The following is a 14,963-nucleotide window of genomic DNA, read 5'->3' as shown; positions in this document are numbered from 1 at the left end:
AAACTCTTACATAGAAATAGAAAATTTTTATAAACTTTTGATAATTTAGCCTTTTAGTTTCATACTACCTTCTTAGGGGCAAGCAGGGGCCATAGCTGGTGAAGTATGAAGTTAAATGAGATATGTGCAGTTCTGAGCCCCACAATTCAAGAAGGGTGTTACTCAAGTGTGTTCAGAGGCTGGTGAAAGGGCTGAAAGGAATGTCCTATGAGGAGCAGCTGAGGACTTTGGGCTTACCTAGTTTGGAGAGAAGGAAGCTGAGGTGCAACCTCTTTGCTCTTTACAGATTCCTGAGGAGGGGAAATGGAGAGGGAGGTGCTGAGCTCTTCTTCCTGCTTTCCTGTGATGGGACCCAAAGCTGCACTGAAGTGGGGGTTAGACTGGATATTAGGAAGTGTTTCCTTACTGAGAGGGTGTTTAACACTGCAAGCTTCCTAGAGAGGTGATCGATGCCCCAAGCCTGACAGAGTTTGAGGCATTTGGGCAATGCCCTTAATGACATGCCTCAGCTTTTGGTCAGCCCTGAATGGGTCAGGCAGTTGGACCAGATGATCGTTGTAGTCCCTTCCAAATGAAATATTCTATTCAATTCTACTATTCTATTCTATGTGACTTGATAAATTTCATCTCATTAATCATAGTCCAAGTGCTCCAATCTATCTAGATCCCTCCGCAAGGCCTGTTGTCCCTCAGGAGAGTCAGCACCACCTCCCATAGTGTTAACTTGTTTCTTAACTTCCACATTTTGATAGAGATTTGTAGTGTATCTCATATGCCACACCTTCAGTAGGCTGCTGGGGAAGATTTCCCACTCTGTGTTCAAAGTCCAGATACATTTGTATGCTTATGTATTTTTTCCTCCCACTGAATCATTGCAGGTTTGTCCCAGCTGGAAGAAACCTGCCTTTCAGTGTTCTCAGGGGAAGCAGATGTGAGATTGGTCCCTCTTGCTTGCATGCTCAGGAGTCAGCTGATGACCCGATTTCAGTCAGTAGGGCTTCCCTGTTCTGTACGCGTGGCATTTGCAACCCTGCTTAATTCAACCCTAGCACATTTGAAATTTATTTTTTCTTTAATCTTTGTCCCTCATTTGGGACAGTACATAAGGACTAGGCTTTTTAATAAAAACAACTTGAACAAAATCTCCAACAAATTAATACCGTATTTCTGTAATCATCTGCCATGTTGTCTGTCAACTACTTCCAATTAAGAATATTTCATAGTCAATAAATTATGACGGACCGCAGCGCACAGCTGTACACTGACTCTAACATAGGCCTGTTCTGCTGTGCTGCTTCAGCCATGCACAACTGAATAAAGATGAGAGACCCACAGGTGGTGGTGGAAATAACTGAATTAATTGAAGTTGTAATTCAGAGGACCAAAATCTTCAATGTACTAGCACTGGAGTCCTCTGAATGTAACTTTAGTAAACACACACTGTCATTATGACTGATTTTTGGCTTGCCTGTGTTTTGTGAGGTAATGGTCGGCGTAATGGTTACACATAAGCAATCATGATAAAGGGAAACACTTAATATGTCATCTTACATTGCCTGCAACATATGGCTGAACATTAGCTCATCTCGTCCAATCTGACGCACTTGGGGCTCTGAATTACTATTGGAATGAGCTTCCGTGAGTGTTTTAGAAGCCCCAAAAGATTTGCTGTCTGAACTCATAGCATCCTCTGCATTCTCTCCTCCTGGGCACCCATCACATTGTCCAAACCTGATACATTTTAACTGTTATTAGCAAGTGGAACAGATCTTAAACCGAGAAGACCATTTGCACATAGTGAAGATCAAGAGGTTTAATACAAGTCTCTCCTGGCTACCACAAAATATTTACTTTAATTCAGGTAATATTGGGCAAGAAGCTGGTAGCAGTGAAGAGGCCAGCAAGGCCAGGTCCACTTGGATGAATTTCTCAAGTAGTGGATTTACTCATTGATTGATTTACTTATTTTAAATCTGAGCTTGGGATGTGAAAGAGTACGGCTCTGCTGAAGCCAGCCAAGCTCCTGCAGGCTGCATCAGCAGAGGGCCTGGTCAAAGGGCAGCAGAGACAGTCCTACGAACCGCCAGCTGCTGCTCAGGCAACAAGCCGCTCTGCTGCCAGCAGCTCTGAGCATGACAGCAAAGCAGGGACAGGCCTCCTGTTAAGGCTGGCATGTTCCATACAAGTGTGGAACATCTTTCTGCAATGGCAGCTTGTTAAGTTTTATTCTTCATAAACTGTATCAATTCACTTCAATTGAATTGTTTTTCTTTAATTTTTTATTAATCGAGTCATGTACACCTGCTGGACTATTTTGCGTGGCATTGACATCAGGATGACACATCTATAATTACCCAAGTCACCCCAATTACTCTTTTGAAGTGTTGGTAGAATGCTTGGGTGGGTGGGGGAGAGTGTTATTAATTTTGTTGCTGTTAAAATGTGGCTCCTCAGCTTTTCGGTTTATTACTCTATTGTTCAAGAGATCTACATCTGTAAATAAAGAAATGCCATTTGTTAGGCTTCTTAATTACTGATATGGTAGGAAACATTTAATCCTCAGAGGGTGATATGATGATTTAATGGAAGAAGAGGATTTAATGACTTATTCTGGTTTTTTGTGCATTATGAATATGTTAAAGTAAGATGTTCAGACACTTCTATAAGGTATAGTTGTTCCAAATCTACTGGAAAGCCAGAGATCCTAAAAATTTACTCCCCTTCTATTTTTATGCTGCATTCTCAGTGGTTATCCAAGGTGTGGGGTTATCAGCAGTCCAAAAGATAACATGTCATCATTAGATGTTGAGTGCGGGTGTACAAGAAATACTCTGGAGCGATGGTAGATCATCTCAGGGCATTTTTAGAAAGCATTAAAATTAATTTGTATTTCAACTTCAGTCTTCCAAAATGGCTGGGTTATAGCTACAATACTTAACATCTCTTATGTATCATTACCAGTCATTAGCAAATGTCACCTGTCATGTTTTCCAGTTCCCGCATTACAACGTGCATTTCTGCTTCTTGATGACTGTGAATTGCCCCTGTTCGATCCTGAACTGTTGAGACAGCTGGCAGGAGTACCCAAGATGTCAATTATCTTGTATGCTTGGCAGATGAACAAAACTTTTTCCAGAAGACCTTTCTGACAGATTCTTACTGAAGCTGTCATATCCCCCACCTGACCCTCATCCTTACTACATTTTCTTCTGTCAGAGGACTTTGCTATGTATTTTTGTAATTACTTTCCACAACTTATCGTATAACTCATATTCTTAGCAATGAACTGTGAAATGTAACAGATGGGATTGCAACCCCCCAAAATACCAGGAAGCAGACATTTTCCATGGCTGCTATGTAATCATGCAGGGATGTTAGTGACATGTGAAATTGCCCAAGACTTGCAAATCTTTCAAGAACACCTGCAAAAGGGGTACTAATTTTTTGTTTAAAAAAGTAACATGAACCTCTACAACTGTTACCTGTATTGGGCTGTATGTTCAACCCTTTGATGTTAAAAAATGACCTTTGGGAGAACTGACCACAAGAAAACTTATGAGCCATGTAAAGCACAAACTTGAAGCAAAAAAAAAAAACAAAACGCTAAAATAAAAGTCACTGAAGGTCCTGCATTGGTTTTCACACTCTGAGAAAAAACAATCAAGTCCTACCAGTCTGGATTATAACACTTGTGCTTGCAGAGGTGCCAGTTTTTTACCTTTCCTTTGGGCATGACCCAGTGATGATGAGTGTGACTAACAGCACAGAAATTTCACGTTTCTGAAAAGCCTTGAGGGCACCCCAAACTCTCCTTTGCAGCAAATATTATTCGTGCGCACAGAATCTATCCTGCGCTTAACTGTATGTGAAATATTCTAGGCATCTAGAGAGAGCACATACATTTAAGACTACTTTTAAAAACTCATTAGAATAATATCCAATTCCTATTTTTAAAAGGAATGTTTACCTGAGGCTCCTGGCCAAATTCCAATCCCACTAATAATGTTTTACTGAAATAAGTTATCACCTGCAGTTTTACTTGGACAGAGCATAGTTTTTTTGGTTCTTGCTCCATTTGGGTAAGTAGTGTTGTTTTGAGGTGTTAGCCCTTGCTCTATTTTGCAAAATCAGGGATGATTTCGTAGAGAAATGCAGACCAGGATGCTTCAGACATTGGTCACATCTGGATGGGCCATTCAGGCTGTTTTGCAGGTGAGTGGGTAGAACAGGTCCCCCAAGGACTGACTCTGGCCACGGTGACTGATGTATTCAGCAGGTTAAGACCCTGGTTCCAAATCGTGTTCTGCTCTGCAGATGTTTGGACATACATCATTTCTGCTTAGGACCTGGTCCTGATGATAGTTACATGTGGAATCAATTTTATTTACATGCTTTCTCCTGCTAACTAAATAGAATTAATCACATGAATGAAGTTATGCCTGGGTTTGAAGTATGGGCTTCTACGTTTCTAAAGTAACTTCGGATGCATTTTTATGCTTCCATTTCTTAGTGTAGTAGTGTAAAAATTATGTTTCTTTGGCAATACTTTAATGCCTCTTAGAAGCAGTCTGCTCTGATTTTTTTTCCATTGCAGAAAAGAGTTTTTATTATGATTCCTGAAGACCAGACCTAAACATATATTTAGTTTCACTTACCAGTTCCCGAACACTATAAAGCTATAGAAAATTCACTAAGAAAATATTTATATTCACATACTGGCTGTATAACACAAATATTTTGTCACCATTAACATTCCATGTCAGATAAAAAATGAAAATGTATACAATATATTTATTTCCAAAGTGCTGAAAATATTTATTTTCAAAATATTTTCCAAGACATTATAATTATTAGGATGAATCACAGAATTTCTTTGCTTTCTGGGTTAGCCAGAACCACTATATTTATCGTTTCATACTTATACCAGTAATCAAATTTTTGGCTCTTCTCCAGAAATGTTCATTAGCCTGAAGACAGAGCAGTGAACAGGGCAGCAGAAAATGACATCTTGGAGTATTTCTAGTTAGAAATATAGAATCATGGAATCATTTAGGTTGGAAAAGACCTTTAGGATCATCAAGTCCAACCATCAACCTAGCGCTGCCAAGTCCGCCACTAATCATGTCCCTAAGCACGACATCTACATGTCTTTTAAATACCTCCAGTGATGGGGACTCCACCACTTCTCTGGGCAGCCTGTTCCAAAGCTTAACAACCCTTTCAGTGAAGAAATGTTTCCTAATATCCAATCTAAAGCTTGAGGGGTTGCTAAACACCATCATTCAGCTTACAGCCAGATATGACTGTAAGCCAGTCCAGAAGCTCTGCAGGCTTCTCAGCATAGCTCTGGGCATCATCAAATACACCGCATACTAACTATGGCCCAGTGTTGTGCTAATAGGGCTCATAATGTGTGAGCTTGGAGGCTGTTTCTCACTATTCTAGAGCAGAGTACAGCCATTATTTCTGCACCCACCTGGAGAGAAACGCCTGCAGACCCCCTGTAGCCAAAAGTGAGCTTGTATTCATTTATTCCAAAATGTCTCCTTTGCCATAACTTTCAAATGCAACAATAACATGCAAACACCTGCACTGAAGCAGTTGTAAGTTAGAGTTCGGCACGTGGACTGGGTATCAGGACACGTGAGTTTTACCGCTACCCTCCTGATAGTTCTGGGCAAGCTGTGCCTCATTTTGTGCTTTGGTTTCTTTGGCTTTGCATTGACACTAATTACACTTGACATTTGTTCTCATCTCTGAGATCTACAGTCTTCTGTCAGTATGCCATATAGTGCAGTGATGAGCACAAGGAAGTCCTTGAACAGCCAGCCATGGAAAAATTTCCCACCCTTGTGCCTGTGAAGGAGCTCCTCTCTATACCGTAGCCATATCTTTACCCCCTCCAATGAGCTGCACGTGACTGACTGTTGCCCATAACAAATCCAAACCATCTGCTGAGGACTGGTTGTTTTCCATCATCTGCAGCCCAACAGTCAGAATCTAGTTACAATTAGGGGTAGGATAAAAGCATCCTAAATTCTGCTTAGCTTATGTCATTATTGCCCATACCCTGGTTTTATCCAAGATGAAAGTTCAGCTTGCCTGCTTTCCAAAACTGCCTAATTCTATATGTACTTCAGTTTGCTAGGTATATCCCTAATTAACCTAAAAGATCCCCAGGCATTTAGGTTTAGCCACCCACATGTGGTCAGGAGCATCTGTTCCTCATGAATTACTTCTATCTGTAGGTAAACAGACACCTGAATGCTGTTGGTATTCCCTGGAAAAGTCTCCGGGCTCACTCACGGTAAAAACTGCAGTCAGTGTCTTTAATAAGGGTCATTCTTGCTGTTTTGTACAAATGTCAGGTAATTTCAGCTCTTTGCAAGACTTCTTCCTCCTCTTTACGAGGAAGTGGAGATTTCAGTTTTAAACATAAAAGGGGATTTAGGCTTGTTGAGTAAGTTCCTGAGGTTTGCAGGCAATGAGATATTCTTTCTGAGCCCAGTATCCAGTTTTCCACTTCTGCACTGAAGCTAGGTCACTGCAAAATCAGGTGTCCAAGAGTCTTGGAGCTGTGAAAGAGGTAATGTCAGAGCCTACTTGTAGTCTAAAGGCTCAGTTGCTCAGCTGAAGTTGCTAGAAATTTGTTCTTGAATTTTTAGGAGTTATTGTTCCTTTCCAAGCAAGACTTTGTTGTTCACCCAATATCTTATGTGGCAAGAACGTGCATCCAAGGGACCTGGAGTGGAGCTCCAGCTCTGCAGTGCATATGTTGCTTGTAGCCGTACTGAGAGCCATTCTTACCAAAAGTGCCTGCACAAGCATTCTGAGCAGGGGTATCAGGGTTCACCACAGGTGATGCCATCACTGTGCTGCGACTGCTGCTAATATCGTCTTCTTTCTTCCTGGTGTTTCAGCGGAAAAAAACAGAGCAGCAAGAAACTGTTGTAATCAATAAAGACAGCAGAGGAGCTCTGAAGAATACAAGTACATTTCAGGCAACTCTCAGTTATCTGCACATTTTATATCCAGACTGAGGATTATGTGGGTCAGGACCACAGGGTCACATAAGCTGATTCAAGGTCGAGTCTGCTTTAGTAGCTCAGTATCAGCAATCCCTGAACACAAACATCTACTTCTTAGAGACAGCTCATATTCAAAAGCATCATAGCCACTTCAGTGTGCCCTACTAACAAAACTTGCTGAACGTGTACTAATTTGGGGTAGAACCAGCTCAGCTGCCCCTGCTTCATATCCTTAGGATCCAAAAAAGTACAAAATATGACACATGCTACACAACCAGCTCAGACCTAGCAGGGTGTATTAGCCTTGCCTGACCTGAGTTACCTTTGTATACTCTGTATATATGTATATATAAATCTATATATATTCTGTAGCCAGTTTAAGAACCTCTCCTGGTCCTCAGAGTGCTAGAAAACGTGGATATAGAGGCACCAGAGAGGTTCTCCAGTAGCTTTTTTGGGTTGTGCTAGTGTTTTGGCTAGTGCTCGTATATCCTGATGAACCCAAGCCAGTTGAGTTTGGCTGGACATTAGTACCATGTATTCAATAACTCAGACACTGGATTATCCAAGTTCTTCTTTCATCCTTAGTAGCTCAGATAATGAGGAGCTGCTGGTGCAATTCTTACAAAATCACATTTGAGATAATCTTCAGATTAATGTTCCTATGGCTGTTATACATCATGTTAAAAATACAATCTGTAATTTAAAGAGCAACTCTTCCCAGGACAGGCTGTGACTTGCAGCTTCACACCAGAGGGAGCCATTTGTGGAGGGTCTTTGTTTGGAACATACCTCCACTCTGGATTTCTGACAGTAAGAAAGATTACCAGGCCCTCAGAGCCATTTAAAAGCAGACTGAAAAAAAAAATAAAATCATTTGCACAGTCTCATAGTTGGAAAGCCCTCAGCTGACTTCTTCAGGGTAATTTTCTTTCTTTCTTCCTTTTTTTTTTTTTTCATGTACATTTCTTTGAAGTGTTTTCATAAAAGTGTTATTGCGTATTTTGGGAAGTCTTATTGTCCCTCTGTGTTTTCTTTCAATGTAACTATAAATTTCTATCCAAATATGCTCAGAAGCTGTTCACTGTCAGAACATGAAATCGGCTAGTAGATAAGCATACATAAAGGTGGTTATTTCCATAGAGAAATCAAAGGCACAAAACAAATTAACAACATTCTTTGAGTTTTAAACACAGGCAGCTATATGGGTGGCAGGATAAGTGGTTTTGCTTCTTAAAGTGTATTTCCTTAAGTATGAGCTCGAGTTTAAACGTCCCTGAGATGAATTTGCATCTGACTATTGATGTTCTTATCTTTCTTTTTTATTACAGTTTGCTTATGAAACTCCACCTCACATCTCAAACTGTGATAGATCATTAATCTTAACTGCCTAGAAGTGAGACAGGTAGTATAAATTAGGCCATTTACCTGTCTTGATAGCCCATGGAAGAAGAGAAGCAGCTCCCAAAGGTCATCATCCCATCATCTTAAATATGTGCAATCCCATATCCCTGTATCATTCTTCAAGCGGAAAGAACTGAAAGCCATGACCTGGTGACTACAGCAAGAGTGGAGACCAGCTAGCTTGGATGAAATGCACAACTTTTAGATGGCTAGAATTAATTATATCAAATCCTGTCCGAAAGGCATAGAAGCTGTCTAACTGAGACTAAGTTTACACTGACAAGTAATTCACCACAACAGGAGCACATCAGTGCTTCACAGCAAAGGCCTTGCAACCACGCTTGCTTCAAGCTAGGTTAAGCCTGGTGCTCTGAGCCAAACATCCCCACAAATCCTGTGGTTTAAAGCAGTGTGAAGGGCCAGATGCTGGGGTCAGAAAGCATTGATGTGCAGCTGGAGCAGAGCTTGTGGTTCAGTTTCCTTTGGAAGGAATCTAGTTTACTAGATTTTAGTTTACTAGAACCTAGTTTACTAGATTCAAAACTGCCTTGCAATAGAACCAGCTGGGACACTTGGGGAACTGGGCTACTGCTCCAGTCCAAGATGCTGGAGTACATTTCATTAATGTCTGCTAACAGGGACTGCTGTTGGCCATTAAATTTCAGTGAGACTCAGCAGGGATTGAAAAGATTCCATGGGCAGATCCCTGTCCCAGTTACAAACCCTTTTAAACATATTGATTGGATTTTTATACTAAATTGGGTTTCTATGCAAGACTGTGATCTAAAAGAGCGCTTAAAAACAAATCACAGGACAAGAAATAAACTAAACATGTTAAGCAGACAAAGTAAGGACAGACCAAAATCTTCTTGTATCTCTTTTAATTTATTTTTCACTGCTCATTTCCTATGTACTCCTTTATATTTAAAAAGCAATTTCCCCAATCATTTATTAAACACAGGTATTGATAAGCTGCCACTATAACAGTTTTTTTGTTCAGCAACTTAAAATATATTTTCTCTTCTTATCTTTTATGCTGTCATAACTTTAATGCCTCTGTGCCATGATTTTTAAAGATTTTTTTTATTTTATTTTTTTTTTAGAACTGTAGCAAGAAAAAAGACCAGAAGAAATAGTTCACCTCATTCCAAACAAAAAGATGGGAACTTTTCAGGCTGATTCATCTGCCTGAGCTCTGGATTGATTGCTATTTGGACATGACACTGTTCAATTCAATGTCAGGATTTAATGACTGGAAGTTCTAGTTACCATCTGTTAGCAGGTTTTCTTATGCACACCTGGTCCATGTGATAAGTGAGTTGATTTTCAGTCAATGTCTATATTACATGAACAGGGCTGTGCAGTTACTTTGACTTGGTATACCAGTAGTTAACAGACTGAACAAAAAGGATAAGTGCTACATGGATCAAATACTGAGAAGGCAGCAGAGAAATATTTGCCTCTTGCCAGCAAGAAAAGAATCCAGCTGGGAGGAGCTCCGAGTGGTACGGTAGAAACAAGACCAATACATAAAGAAAAGTTGATAGAAAATTATATTATGGCAAATTTGCTAGTGGTTTGGAACTGACTACACTGGTAGAATAATTGGGGAATGCATGTTGAGTAATATTCAATGAGCTTTTGGCTCACACTGTTTTTCAAACCTGAGCTGTTAGAAAATTTAAAGACACATGATTAAATCAAAAGCATTTCACACATGGTTGAGAAGATAATGGGGAGATGTAGGTAAACACTGACCCATGTGATTGCCAGGTAAAGTGGGTGAAAACTCTGAAAGTCTGCTAAACAAGCTGTACCTAATCACACAGTATATGCATAAAAAACTTTGCCTAGTTTCCCTTAGCAATACAGGCAGACTAGATTTCTGGCTATTGATTATGTAGCCATTAAAGAATTTCACAATTAATTTTTTATTTCATAATGCAGTTTTGATTAACATTATCAAACTGTACAGTTTCAGTGACCTTGCACTGAAATAATTTACTGCTCTTTTGTCACAGGCAAGTGGAACACTTACAAAATTTACATTTTGTTTTGCATGCTGTAGGCTGTTTTTGCAAAATATCCTCAGGGCTAATTTCCTAATTATTAAATTATTAAAATAACATTATACAAAGTCAGACAGGACATATCAGCATGCAACTGGACTGTGGTCAGTGTTTTGGATCACATTCTCAGTTGCTTTAAGGCATGTGGGGTACACAAATGTATCTCTGTTTACATCACTGAGCCTGGACCTTTGTATTCTTTAGCAGTTCTGAGTCATCAGGCACAAACCCCTCTTCTTCTCTCTGCAGAACTGTCCTCCAGACTATGAGATATGTCCCAGGCATGGAAATATGTGAAATAAGTGGAAGTTCTGCTGAGTGATTCGTCTGATAACAGTGAGGAATGTTTTAAGAAGAAAAAGCTCATAGCTGGAATTGCAATCATTGCAGTTACTGTGAGCTGGTCTTAAAGCAGATAGATTGAACTTTAATCAATCAGTATGTTTTTCCAGATGGCCATAAGTATGTGTTTTATAATCTGCGTTTTAAGCAGTGTTTGTTTCTTAACTCCTGAGGTAAGAGTAAATTAAGACATAACCCTGAAATCAGTTTAAAGAATAGCACAAACACTAAAGTCTATTTTTCTTTCTGATATATAAATAAGATATCGCTGAGAGACAGTGATAGCCTGCTTTTCTCTGTTTTTCTCACAGGGACATGTATGGGTGCCTGTGAATACCGTGCTGCCAGCACCTTCATTACTTATTCATAAGCAGAAAAGCCACTAGGTTCTCAGGTCCAAAGTTAACCAGCATTGCTCCAAACTTTTGCCTCTGTGTGCTGGATGTTAGACAAGAAAACCAACAATGATCAGAGCACTGTTAGAGGCCTTGGACTCCAGGGATCTCTGCTGGCCTTCGCTCTACCACTAACCCAACTCTTGGTAAATCCTGTCTGTGCCATTGGATTTCTATGATCTGTATTTCCCACTTGGTCAAGCTAGGGGGTCCCTTGAGATCACGTGAAACCTCTACCCTCAGGAGCAAGCTTGCCTAGAGGCCAGCTGGGCACCTTTCCACCAGGGCAGAGCACTTTTACATAGTCCTTCGGTCTCTACACCTCAGGTGATGCTGAGCTGGCCACAGAGCATCTCCGGCAGCCCAGTCTGCTTTCCTGGTTGCCATGCAGCCGATTGCTCCGGAGGGCGGATCTCAGCTGCAAACTCCAGAGGATCAGGCCCTGGCAGCTGGAGCACGCAGGCAGCTGCCCAGACCCTGCGAAATGCATGTCTCTCCGAGTGGCTTCTATTATCTACCCTTAGGAAGAACCAGATCTGGAGGGAGCCTCAATTGTGTAACGCCAGTATTAGCAGCGAGATCAGAAATGCCCTAATTCCTAGAGTAATTTGGAGTTGTGTAACGTGGTGAATGAGCTTTGCTTTAGCACGTGCTTTGGAGTGGGAAGGAGGCACTTGGGGCAACGGGATGAAATATCTGCAGCTTGGATGGAGGCAGTGGATTAAGTGGGATTTTAAAACGACACAAGCATTAGTTGTAGTAGCAGAAGAGTGCACCAGAAAGTACTGCCTCTCCATCTCTGTGGGAAAAATAAACGGAGCAAAAAAACCCACAAAGGTGCAGGACAGCGGGAAGCTTCGGAGCACCGAGAACACTGTGTCTGAGGATTACAGAGCCTGCAAACTCCCTTTTTACGAGGCTGAGTCTTGCTACCACCAAATGCCTTATCCCCGGTGGCTCCCTCACAAAATTAGTGTCGTGCTTAACGTTTTATTATTCAGTATCTCACTAAGTGGAGCTATTTCCTTTATGCCCCACTTGCTGTGGGAAGCAATAAACTCAAAAGGAGGGAAGCAAGGAAAATAGTACAAAGGTAACCTTAAAAAGAAGAATTTTTTCCAATATGAATTTATAACATCTAGCAGAGTACCCTTCAAAAACCTTTTAAGTCAAACAAATTGACAGTAGAAATAAAAAAAATGAAACTAGTTTATCCTCACTGTGCCAGGAGCTCTTCTAGGGACATTTTAGGTGAGAAACATATGCCCCTGCTGAACAAGATTCAGACCTTGGTTTGAGTCTTCTGGAAATTCCTCTCTCGGCTGGCTGTACAGGGAGGGGAAGGTAGGTCTGCTCCCAAGGTAGGCTTCTGCTTAGGGACCTAGAGCAAGGTGGGATGAATCTGCAGCTGGATGATTATGTGTTTGCCAGGGTGAACCTCATGTAATTTGCCTCTGAGGACTATAAAACAAAAAGCAGCATAGCAGGTCAAGTCTTAGCTGCAACTACAACTCTCCAGAGAGCTCTTTATGTTTCTCTTATTTGGCAACAAATGTGTGGGAACAACTTACTTCCCTTCTCCCTCTACAGTTCCACCTTTTGATTTTGTTTTCTTCAAAGCACACTCAAAAGCTGTTCCTTCAGGATAGATCTGTGCTACAAGCATGACTAGGGGTGGAAAAATAAGGTCTACAAGAAATTTAAAATCTGATTTGAAAAGAGCCTACCACACACAGCTTTCAAACTCAACTCACGGGACTCTTACAAAATACATCCTGAGAGAGAGTTTCCATGTATATGCTGAGTAACTCACAGTTGTTTTGTTTTGGTTTTTTTTAAGATCTCCAAGAACTATATAAAGCATTAATTTCTGTGCCGGGCTGCCAATACACAAAACCTGCATATACAGGGCTTAGGATAGAAACAACCATGTAATATTCATGCAATATGACTGGTATTGTTCCATTTCTCTAAGTCGCTGTGGAAAAATCTTCAGGAGTGAGCAAATTCTTCCTCAGACCACCACATTCTGAAACCCAATATTAAAGAAATTCAAAGGCCATGAATGGAAACAAGACTTGTTTGCTGTACTTAACGTGCTGCATTATGTGGCCACTTGCATGCATTCGTGGAAGAATATTTGTATGCACAGAAATAGAACCACACGGAATCTTGGCAGTGCTCTTGAAGGTTTCTTAAACATATATGCGTACATATATTTGTTTCTTGCTTCTTTAAATTGCTACTGAGTTGAACCAGGAATTACTTTCATCCACTCTCCTCCTTCTCAACTCTTTCTGGGTATATTATTATTACCTCATCTGGCTTATTATTGTACCTTGTGTTCTTTTTCTTCTTCATTACAGTTCTGTAAAAAGCTTTTGGGCTTATTGTTAATTCCGCTCCCCCCACCCCCCTCCCTGATCTTAATTGTATATCTCTGAAGATGTGTTTCTGAGGTTTTTGCTTTGGCTGGAAGTACAGTAGTTATATTTATGGGTCTGCCATCAGTTTGCTACAGTTCAAGTGATTTTCTGCTTTTTGCTTGTTATGTTTTTGCCTGGACTTGATATACTTTATGAGTTTTTCTGCGATATTGGCTTGTATATCTGGCATAGATAATATTTTGCCTTTCTGCTAATATCCTATCAGAGACCCAAAGAGTAATAATTTTTTCTTCCTGTGTAATGTTGGGAGACTATTTTTTTTAAATGAGCTGGAAAGCTTTATTAGTTTACCAGAAATGAAAGCCCGTAATGAATCCACATGGAATTCTTTAATCATATCTTTGCTATTTTATAACTGTACCTTCAAGTGGAATGTGTTTATATTTGCTGAGGTAAAAAAAAGTTCTCTTGTTTAGCATTTCAGCTTTATGCAGAAATTTTCAGTGCATGGGGTTGCTCATCATTTTTGCAAGAGTACAAGCAGTACTCAAAAGGAAGAGAGGAAAAAGGTGAGAGGTGCTTTTCTGGCCTGATAAAGGTGAAACAGTGGCCTCTCTGCCATCAGAGGTTACACTTCTGGTAATCTGACTTGTGTGTTGTCACATAGAGCTGGGTTGTGGTATTATGAATGACAGAAATGGCTTATGTTGTACTGAAGGTTTTGGTAAATGTTTCTGTTTTATTAAACTGTCTCTTTGTGATAGTAGTCCGAGAGAGCTTTTAGGCTAAGAAAGCTTTTACCTCCAAAAATTAGTAGATATTCATACTTTTAGAGGGTGTTTTGACACACACAGCATTTCAAACAAATGAACATAATAGGAAAACATACTTATCCATGTTTGTTTGTACCTGAGAGATCTCTCACAGAGATTTTATTAAGTCAAATGTGAACTGAGCCCAGCCATATTTGGAGATGTAGTCTCAGACTCACCTGCCGGTAGCCCAGGATGCTCCAGGTGGTGCATACAAGGCCATGAGGTCTGCTAGGTGAATCTGCTCTCTATAGGCTTCCCCTGCAATCCTCAGATAGGCTATAAGCACTCTCAGGGCAGGATGCTCATCATCTGCTCATCATCTACTCATTGCCTACTGCTGTGCTGCTGCTTCTAGGTGCCCTCCGTTGACACTTACTGGCTACATGGTTTTCACTAGAGGCAGGTGTTTTTGAAGACTATGGAGACACCTCATGCAGCATAAAGGAAGAAACACCTTCTAGCCTTTGCAGCAAAAGTAGCACAACAAAACGGTGAGGAGAAAGGTGCTCTGAAGGGTCCAGGG

Source organism: Falco cherrug, chromosome 2, assembly GCF_023634085.1.
Source record: "Falco cherrug isolate bFalChe1 chromosome 2, bFalChe1.pri, whole genome shotgun sequence".
Lineage (NCBI taxonomy): Eukaryota > Metazoa > Chordata > Aves > Falconiformes > Falconidae > Falco > Falco cherrug.
The sequence above is the reverse complement of the archived record's forward strand: the minus strand, read 5'-3'. Positions refer to the sequence as shown.